At 35.1% G+C, this 10,391-nt stretch overlaps 3 protein-coding genes and 1 long non-coding RNA gene across 4 annotated transcripts in view; 2 read left to right on the top strand and 2 right to left on the bottom strand.

Moving 5' to 3' along the window:
• Nucleotides 1-10,391, bottom strand: part of LOC796311 (zinc finger MYM-type protein 1) — an 854,498-nt gene that overhangs the window by 38,604 nt on the left and 805,503 nt on the right. The window lies entirely within an intron of this gene.
• LOC148682203 (uncharacterized) overlaps nucleotides 1-10,391 on the top strand; it is a 429,467-nt gene that overhangs the window by 13,418 nt on the left and 405,658 nt on the right. The window lies entirely within an intron of this gene.
• The window catches only part of zgc:113135, a 1,020,739-nt gene that overhangs the window by 663,309 nt on the left and 347,039 nt on the right, over nucleotides 1-10,391 (bottom strand). The window lies entirely within an intron of this gene.
• Nucleotides 1-10,391, top strand: part of LOC101886882 (gastrula zinc finger protein XlCGF57.1-like) — a 513,813-nt gene that overhangs the window by 353,289 nt on the left and 150,133 nt on the right. The window contains exons 2-3 of the mRNA XM_088649648.1: nucleotides 809-958; nucleotides 2,761-4,921. The gene's annotated coding sequence lies outside the window, so the exon portion shown is untranslated. The remainder of the gene's footprint in view (nucleotides 1-808; nucleotides 959-2,760; nucleotides 4,922-10,391) is intronic.

Genomic DNA, 10,391 nt, shown 5'->3' with positions numbered 1-10,391 from the left:
ACCTGCTGTTGACAATATAATTTTAACCCTTTATTTAACGTAGTACTATTTAACTCACAGTAATGAGGTCTATTGTTTAAATAAAGATAAGATAAACCTTTTGTTCCCGAGAGGAAATTTGTCTTGGGCAAAAAAGTGCTATAAGCAGACAATAATATAAATAAAACAAACAAAACAATTAAGAACATACCTGAAGAAAGATTAAGTGAAGTAACAGTAAAGTGTGTAATAAGTGTTATAATGAAGGTTTAATTTATTAAATACCATAATGTCATTCCATTCTAAGTACATCACTATAAGAAATAGATAAGAGGTAAAGTTGGTTTTATATTCGCACATTCGTTCATTCAGAAGTTTATATTGTTTACCATGTTACTTTGAATATTTGATCAGATTTATTAGCATGCAAGTGTGACTTCTAAACAACATTAACACTGTTTATATGACTGTGAACAATGTTGTACTTTGATAGTCATTGGCTGCTAATATGATTTCACTATTTAGAGTTTGCAAAATATTACTTTTATGAAATTATATTATAAAGGGAAAAGTCAGAATGTGTGAATAAACCAACCTATCTCTATGAAATTGAGTACTAGTTTTAATCAGCTCATTTGTGGCTATTGTTTCTTGCTTGAGAAAAGTGTGTAATAAGTATTAATGAAATCTTTTACCTGATTTCTTATAGTTAATTACTCTCATATAAAGAAACTGTTGAAGCAAGTGTTGAAGAGAAGTTATTTTGTTTCTGTTCATTGTTTTCTTAATTTTAAACAGAACATTTTATTGTTTTGTTCATTTTAAACAGAATAAAGTGTCCAAACACAGACAAAAACTCCTGCTGAAGCGACTGATCTCCACACTGTTATAAAGATGGCGTTTATTAAAGAGGAGAGTGAAGATGTGAAGATTGAAGAAACATTCACAGTCAAACAGGAAGATCTGCAGGAAAAAACAGGTTGGTTTTCATTGTCAAAGACCAACTCAGTCATTTGATCCTCATTCAGATATATTTTAATAATAAGAATACTAAATTAAATCCATCTTGCAGCCCTGAGTGTGCTGCCTAGTTCTCCTAAATGCATATAAGCACTCATTGAAAGACAGGAATGAGTTTCTTTTGTTACTTGTTCTCATGTCTTTTGTCATTATTTTATGTATTATTAGTCTCCCATTTTCTCTACCTTCTTAAGGTTATTGCTTTTCTTGTTCCTCTACTGTTTATAAAGCGTCCTTGAGCACTGGCGCTATATAAGATAAATAAAAACAATAAATTAAAAAAGTTTAACTGAGCTGACGATATTTTACCTACAGTATTCTCATAAAGGATGTCTGCTATTACAGTGATAGTGTTAGCTTAGTACTTTCCATTTGCAAATGTCACAATAATCACAATTCCAACTTCTTTATGGGTTTAAACTTGTTTCTAGTAGTTGTTAGTTCTCACAGATAGTATCTAGAATTACATCATTATTATAATAACTAATTACAGGGCTAATAACTGGGTCTTTAAATGTCTTAAATTCCAAAATCAAATTTTTAGGCCTTAAAGAGCATATTGTAGGTTAGACACCCCAGTGAGACAATGTGTGTAAGAGTAAAGTAGGCACTAGATTTTCTTTAAAATATACGTTAAAGTTTATTATTAAGCCGTTTGGAGTCGTTTTTAGTCACGGAAATTTACTTCTGCATCTGAAAAATCGCCAGACCGGAAGTGAAGTCGGATGAGGGAGTTCGTGCAAGTAACACTATGAAGACAACGGATCGCGGTGCGCGTTTGGATGCCGAGATAAGATATTCTGAGAGGCTCACACAAACGACAGACCACAGCTATACAATTATAAGCCTGTGGACAGACCAGCAGACAGAACAGCAGAGAAGTGTAATTTAACTCTATTGTGAGAAGAAACGAGCAGGTTTATGGTGAGGCCAGTGTTGGCTTACAGCAGGGGTGTCCAAACTACGGCCCGCGGGCCATCTGCGGCCCGCAATCAGTTTTGTGGCGGCCCGCGAGGCTTTTTATAAATATCAATATAATCTGGCCCGCTATACAAAAAATGAACGCAATTCAATAAATAACCACCGGGTGTCGCTATTACACGCATTCAATTAAGCAGCAGTTCTTGTTATGATCTATCTATCTATCTATCTATAGATAGATAGTTAGGAAATTTTACAGTATGTCTGATAATATTTTTTTCTTCTGAAGAAAGACTTATTTGTTTTATTTCAGCTAGAATAAAAGCAGTTTTTAATTTTTATTAACTATTTTAATGTCAAAATTATTAGCCCCTTAAGTCTTCAGAACAAACCATTGTTGCCTAATTAACTTGCCTAATAACTTAAATTTGACTAGTTAACTTAACTAACCCAGTTAAGTCTTTAAAAGTCACTTTTAAGCTGTATAGAAGTGTCTTGAAAAATATCTTGTCAAATATTATTTACTGTCATCATGGCAAAGATAAAATAAATCAGTATCTTGAAATGAGTTACTAAAACTATTATGTTTAGAAATGTGTGGATCCTCGTGTGGTTTTAAACCTTTATGAGTTTCTTAATCCTGTTGAACACAAAAGAAGATAATAAAAAAAGAAAAAAAAAACCTACTGGCTTACTGTGTTCCACAATAAAGGAAATGTTTAAAACTACCATGATGGAGAGTAAATGGTAAGGTCATTTTCATTTGTGGGTGAAACATCCATTTCTTGCTAATCGCTTTGAGCCTTCATACTAAAGTTAACTTTTTTTTTTTTTTTTTAGATCTGATGGTGCTGAAAGAAGAGACTCATGGACAGAATGAAATAGATGAGAAACAGCAGTTTATGAAACCCCAAGAAATAACGACTGATGAAAAACCCACACTGACTAAAAAGACTTCATCACACGGAAGACCTCGGAAATCCAAATCTGGGTGTAATTTCAGCTGTAAACAGTGTAGAAAGAGTTTCAGCCAGAAGTCAAACCTTGATGTTCACATGAGAGTTCACACTAGGGAGCAACCATACACCTGCGAACAGTGTGGAAAGAGTTTTGGTCAAATACAAAGCTTTAAAGCCCACATGAGAATTCACACTGGAGAGGGAAAGTTCACATGCCAAGAGTGTGGAAAAAGCTTTTATCAAGCTGGAAACTTTGCAGCACACATGAGAATTCACACTGGGGAGAAGCCTTTCAGCTGTAAACAGTGTGGAAAGAGTTTCAGTCAAAAGTCAAACCTTGATGTTCACATGAGAGTTCACACTAGGGAGCAACCTTACACCTGCGAACAGTGTGGAAAGAGTTTTAGTCAAAAACAAAGCTTTAAAACCCACATGAGAATTCACACTGGAGAGAAGCCTTTCAGCTGTAAGCAGTGTGGAAAGAGTTTCTGTCAAAAGCCAAACCTTGATGTTCACATGAGAGTTCACACAAGGGAGAAACCTTACACCTGCGAACAGTGTGGAAAGAGTTTTGGTCACAAACAAGACCTTGACATCCACATGAGGATTCACACTGGAGAGAAACCTTACACATGCACAGAGTGTGGTAAAAGTTTCCCACATATAAGCTCACTTAAACACCACATGATAACTCACACCAGAGAGAAGCCGTTTACATGTGCTCAGTGTGGAAAGAGCTTCACAACCAAAACTAGCCTCAAGAACCACATGAATGGTCACACTGGAACCCTAGTGTTCACATGTGATCAGTGTGGAAAGAGTCTCAAACGGAAAGACACCATAAAGAAACATATGAAGATTCACTCAAGAGAGGATCGTTTTAGATGCAGTGAGTGTGGAAAGGGCTTTAAAAGTAAAAGAAGCCTCAACACTCACATGAAGCTTCACAATGCAGAGCAGAGTCCTCAACATTGAGGCCTTGTCCAAACAAACACGGGTATATTCAAAACGGCTGCTTTTTCACATAGTTTGGCTGTTCATTCAAGTGAAGTTTATTTATAAACTACTTTCGAGAGGATCACATGCTTATGATTGTCCACGGCTGGTCCAGCATTAGCTAAAACATGATTCACCAATCAGATGATTCCTGACTCACTATAGATAACCAGAACACAAAGCTGCAGTCACAATAGAGTTTGAGATTGTGAAATTCTGTCGTACGGTGCTGTTAAAAGGGGCGGGATCAAACAAGATTTTTAGAAATTAAAAAAGTGAGAAATTGCTCCATGGTTTAAACTTCTGTCCAGAGAGGTCATGTTTTGATCCTCGATTGGTCTCACGCAGTCAAGTGATGCGATTTCGCAGGTCAGAGTTCACCAAGCATGAACTTTGCACCTCAGCAACCGGCGAAACTTGACGCATGACCCTGTTTCTAGTCTGACGCATTCGCGTGCGTATGAATGGAAGTCTATGGGAGGAAAAGCCCAGTGTGACCGTAGCTTAACTCAGTTATCCTTGTCTTGCAGAATCCCTCTCCCACCCTTACTCCCCCTCCTTTCTAGATTGGGCAACACGGCAGCCAATGATTAGCCAGTGGTTAGCACTGTTGCCTCACAGTAAGAATGTCGCAGGTTAAAGTCCCTGCTAACCAGTTGACTTTTTGTGCAGAGTTTGCTCATTCTCCCTGTGCTCGCGTGGATTTCCCCTGGTTTTCTCCCACAGTCCAAAAACACACAACCTAAGTAAACTGAACATTAAATTGGCACCATAGTCGAGCTCTTAGTAAGCCTTATATTTCCCTTTAGCCGACCCTATATCTGTCATTAGAATAGAAAGAAGTCTGGGGAGTTCATCGAGATCTACCTGAGCTTAAACTCCCCTCTCGTCCTGCTTACGGGATGGAGCCCAGGGCTCGAGGATCTTATGAGCTTAGGTCTCTCCCGGGATAGCATGCCAAACAAGTGTGAACTCTTGAATACATATCAAGTTACTGATAATGAAACCCTTTGAACACCTGAAAATTTAAACTCAACTGAAGAGGGGTAAAGACTTTGCCAGCTGTTTTGTCATGTAGATCAGGGGTCACAGCCCAGTACCAGGTTGTGAGAGTTGCTATCGGGCTGCAAGAAGACAAAATAACTCTGCATGTTGATAGATTGTATTGGCTTGTTTCATATGCGACAAGTATCTACTTCTGATAAGATGTGAACCAAATGACCAACAGGAACTCAAGAGATGTGACTCAACCAAAGCAGTTGGGTAATCTGCAGGGGGGTTTCATGCTTTAGTATAAATTAGTGTCTCACAGACAGTACTTTGGTTTAAGTTACTTGACGATGGACAAGTTAACATCACTGCTGATGAACTGCACAATTAATTGTCTTCAATAAAGTCTTCTCCTCGTAAGAACTTTGGTCAGCTTACTTATTTTATGTATTAGAGTTATCTATACATTTGCGAGCCACCCAAGAACGGTTAAGCCAAATACAGCAAAATCTGACAATGTGCTTCAACTTATTATGAACCGACAACCATATTTGTGCAGGGTTCCACTCAATTCTTTCATGTTGTCACAACACAAATTAAGTTAACTTAACATTTTTAATAAATTTATGTGGATTAAATATTAAGGCCCGATCCCAATTCTACTTTTGTACCCCTTCCCCTTGGCCCTTACAGCCGAGGGTTAAGTTGAAGGGCTTCAAATTCTACCCCTACGAATTGGGACAGCACTACAGTACCTGCACATGTCATCATATGTCCTCGAGATTTCTTGCTTCATATGAGATCAGACGATCGCGACTGCTGTACTTATTCCACTTGTTATTGTTGGGTATTTATCTTCAGGAAATCACTGAAGGTTTATGTTATCATAATGATCTAATGTGGCAATAAGATCGTAACGGTACTGTGCATTTAACACAGTGGCCAAACTTATCAATGTAAACACACAACAACAGCATTAACATTATAGCAGACACTGTAAAAAGCTCATTGACAGCCACTTGACTTTTCTGACAGGGTATTCCAGTTTCATCGAGTGTCAGAAATTTGTGGGACTGCTGTACAGGAGTTATGATTAGGGATTAGAGCAGCAAAATTAATCGAAAAAAGATTGCGATCTCGATTCGACCCCGTTGACGATCTTAATCCAGCTTTTCTCTGATTCTGTCAATCATATTTTCAAGTTAAGGAGAGAAGAAAAGGCGGCTGCACGAGTCTTTTCATTGTTTCACATAATGTTGCTCAGTGACATGGACACCTCCAAATGATGTTAAAAGTGTCACATACTGTATTTATAAGGTATAATTCACCTGAAAATGTCATTTTTGTCTTCATATAATGATGTTTTTGCAGCCGGAAAATCACACGTGATGTAAGCTGCTGACCGTGAGAGTGCGCTCAACTTAATAATAGACACGCACGCGCCTACTTTAGTGAACAGAACTTGCAAATGTTGTAAGTAACAGGTAATACAGTTGTAAATAATATTCAGTTCGTGGCACAGAGAGATCGTTTGGGAGCTGCGCGCGAAGTATGAAGCACTTAGTCAAAATAAAACCGCAAGTGTGCACTTCATTTAAATGATCATATCTCATTTTAGAGTTATGATTACGACAAGCATTTGATTTTTTTTTTCTTTCATAGCGAAGTTGTGCATGAAAATAAATGTTTACAGTGTCAGTATAACTACTCTGGCCTACATATTGTTGAATATAATCTGAAAATGACAAATGTCTGATTTTACTAGTGAATAAATAGTCTAATAATGTTGTCAATGACAGACTGCAAGCATAATCAAATCAAATAGAAATTTAAGTTCCTCCTAACAAATCAGAAATCAAAACAATAATTAAAGAAGGTGTTAATAGATTATGGCAAGAGAAATGGGATAAAGATGAGAAAGGCAGACATAGTTACAGTTTTCCAGCTTTATTCAATATATCTTCTTTATTGTTCAGCAGAAAAAAAGAGCTAAATATGTTTGGAACAAGTAAAGGATGAGGCTAAATGACAGAATTGTTAGTTTGGGTGATCTATTCCCATCTATCACCAAGTTAAAGTATATAAATTGATGTTAAAATGCCTAAATAATATTGATATCAATAAAAAGATCTGCTATCTACTATTTTTACATTGAGGTAATCTTGTATTGATAATTTCTGGATTTTAATTATGTGTAAGTTGCATAAACTCTATTATTTAGCCACTCACTGTTGTTTTCAAATTACTCATGTAACTTGTCTTTCAGAATGTTTATGGTTGTTAAAGTCACCTCAGCTCACAGTGTTGCTATATTCCTGATCTGTGGAAAGAAGAATTAGATGAGGTAAGGAGAATACTACTCTATTTACTATTATATTAAATGCAGTTATGTTATTCAGAACACAGTATGTCCATAGTGTGGAAAATAGATCATGCTTATGAAAAATTACTTTATTATTTTGTACAGCTGTTATTGAAATGACACTAAGTGTAATATTCCATTTTACAGCGAGTAATGCCACAACTACAGGACCTCTTCTTCTTTCTCTTCTCATAATTTAAGTAAGTATTCGGAGACTAACTCTGACTTCTGTTTACTCAAACCAGCTTTCCCTGTCTCTCTAAATTCATTTAATTGTATGTAATTTTAGTATATGATAGATTATTAAAGAATTAAAATAAAGTAGGCTACATAATTACTCACTGTAGATGTTATGCCTGAAGCTTCAATAAGTCATTCCCTGTGTAGTCCTGTTGTGTCAAGCTCTGATATATATATATATATATATATATATATATATATATATATATATATATATATATATATATATATATATATATATATATATGTGTGTGTGTGTGTGTGTGTGTGTGTGTGTGTGTTTGTGTAATAAAATCTATACTTTGTTTTATACTGTTTGCTTATAATATTAGATGTGCACTGTATGTATTAAATGTTGTGAAATATATAATAAAAAGTTTGATCATATTCATTTGTGTGGCATTTTTATACTTCAAAGTTTACACATGCACTTGTTAAATTAAAAAGGAAAAATACATGAACAATGTTTAATATTAATAGAATTACTGCTGTATCCTGTATTCTAGGCAGTATTGATAAACTGCCACAAAAAACATTAAAACAAGTAGTAAGAATGCCGTCTCACAGTTGCTGAATGTCACACAAATTTTATTTTATGAAAATGAACAAATTATTTGTAACCTCAGCAAAACATCTTGTATGATGTCTTAATTAACCAATAAGGGCCAGTTAATAATGTTTGAAAGTTTGACTAAATATTTTAAATCTTGGATTTTTATTTTAAAAATTATGTGCAACGATTGCATATTTTATCTGAAAATTAATGTTTTGTCCAATATTTCATTATTACGAATGGTTTTTTTTTTTAAATAATCTATAAAGTTGGGTTTGTAAAGGGACACATGACCTTTCTGAAAATACACATTTATTAATCACACTGAAATGAAGATATACTTTAAATTTGTCCTTGACAGTGTTGACACAATTTGAGGTTTGTTTGCTGTTTTTCTGTTAGTAGATTAATTGTAAAAAGTGCAGGAGCTTGACCAACATTCATTTTTTACAGTCTAATGTCTAAATAATACAACAACTATGTGGTTAAATTAAAAAGTCTTAAACTTTATTTATTTGTTTTATTTTGATGTCTCAAAGGCACTTAGTGATAATGACCTCTTTAAGTTGTTTTAAAATGTTTAGATTAAATGTTTTGATCAACTTCAAATACTGAACATCTGTGTGATTGTGTGTGCGTGTGTGTGTAAGAGAGAGAGAGAGAGAGAGAGAGCAAGTAGAAAACTAGGGAGAGAAATGTTTGAACAAGTCATGACTGCAACAGTAAGTGGCAAAAAACTAAAAACAAAAGACTTTTATTTTGGCGTGGCGTGTGACGTCATTAGGCTGCGCCGCTCTTGCGCTTGATTCAGCTGGAGAAAGGTTTGTTTTTAAAACCTTTACATAAATATAAAGCGATTGAATAAAGTTTCAGGGTTTTCATCCGATGCTATATTATGAACCTGCTGTTGGCATTATTTTGACCCTTTTTACAACGAAGTACTATTTACTCACAGTAATTAGGGCTATTGTTTGAATAAAGCAACTGAAATGTGAGTAATAAGTGTTTTAATTAAGGTTTAATTTATTAAAAAGCATAATGTCATTCCATTCTAAGGACAAATCACTATATATAAGAAATGGAGTACTAGTTTTAATCAGCTCATTGTGTCTTGCTCAGACTTACCTAATTTATTTTTGGTAATGACTCTCATATGAAACTGTTAAAGCAAGTAATGAAGAGAAGTTATTTTGATTCTGTTCATTGTTTTATTTATTTTAATCAGGACGTTTTTAATGTTTTTATTTTTTTAAACAGGATAAAGTGTCCAAACGCAGAGAAAAACTGCTGAAGTGACTGATCTCCACACTGTTATAAAGATGGCGTTTATTAAAGAGGAGAGTGAAGATGTGAAGATTGAAGAAACATTCACAGTCAAACAGGAAGATCTGCAGGAACAAACAGGTTGGTTTTCATTCTTAAAGACCAACTTAGTCATTTGATCCTCATTCAGATATATTTTAATAAGAAGAATACTAAATTAAATCCATCTTGCAGCCCTGAGTGTGCTGCCTAGTTCTCCTAAATGCACATAAGCACTCATTGAAAGACAGAATGAGTTTCATCACTTGTTCTTATTTATGTCATACTTGTTATGTATTATTCGTCTCCTATTTTCACCACCTTCTTAAGGTTATTGCTTTTCTTGTTCTCTTTGTTTGTTAAGTGTCCTTGAGCACTGCCCAGACAGCACACATACGTTGGGCCGACGTCGGCCGAAGGTCAACACGTCGGCCCCTTTAATTCTAACATCGGTATATGGTCGGCCAAACATACGCATGATCGTTCGGTCGTGTGTTCTATTGTTCCAGCTCAACAAACGTCGGCTCTGCGTCGGTTAACGACCAGAGGCCGACGAAGCACTTCATAAGCACTTGATCTCTCATGCCCATGAAAGAATCCGGCAACATATTTGGTTTACAAGTAAGTTTTTGCGTGCATAATAAATTAGACAAACGCGACATGCATCATGTGAACTGCGTCGGTCGGTCCAGCTTTAAATAGCCTACATTAATGCAGTAAAACTGACCAAAATGCCTACAATACATGATTTCAATTCATTAAAATATAAAAAGTTTTATTGTTATGCTTTAATAATGAAAACGTTGTTTTTTTCTGGTGTTAACTGCTGTTTGCTTTTTTTATTGTGTTTTTTTCTAATACATTTTTCCCAGTGTAAAAATCAAGTATGTTCTGCATTTCGGCTGTTTAATTAAAATAAACACCTTTTTACAGAGTGACATCTTTGTTTTATATATACTTGCATTTATATTTATTGGTTATTTATTTTTGACAGTGAATGCACAAATAAAGTGTTTGTTTTGTAACAGTTTAGTAGGCTATAAAGCTCGTCTTAAAGATAATAGCGTAT

The sequence above is a fragment of the Danio rerio genome, chromosome 4, assembly GCF_052040795.2.
Source record: "Danio rerio strain M-AB ecotype USA chromosome 4, GRCz13ab, whole genome shotgun sequence".
Taxonomy (NCBI): Eukaryota; Metazoa; Chordata; class Actinopteri; order Cypriniformes; family Danionidae; genus Danio; species Danio rerio.
The sequence above is the reverse complement of the archived record's forward strand: the minus strand, read 5'-3'. Positions and strand labels throughout refer to the sequence as shown.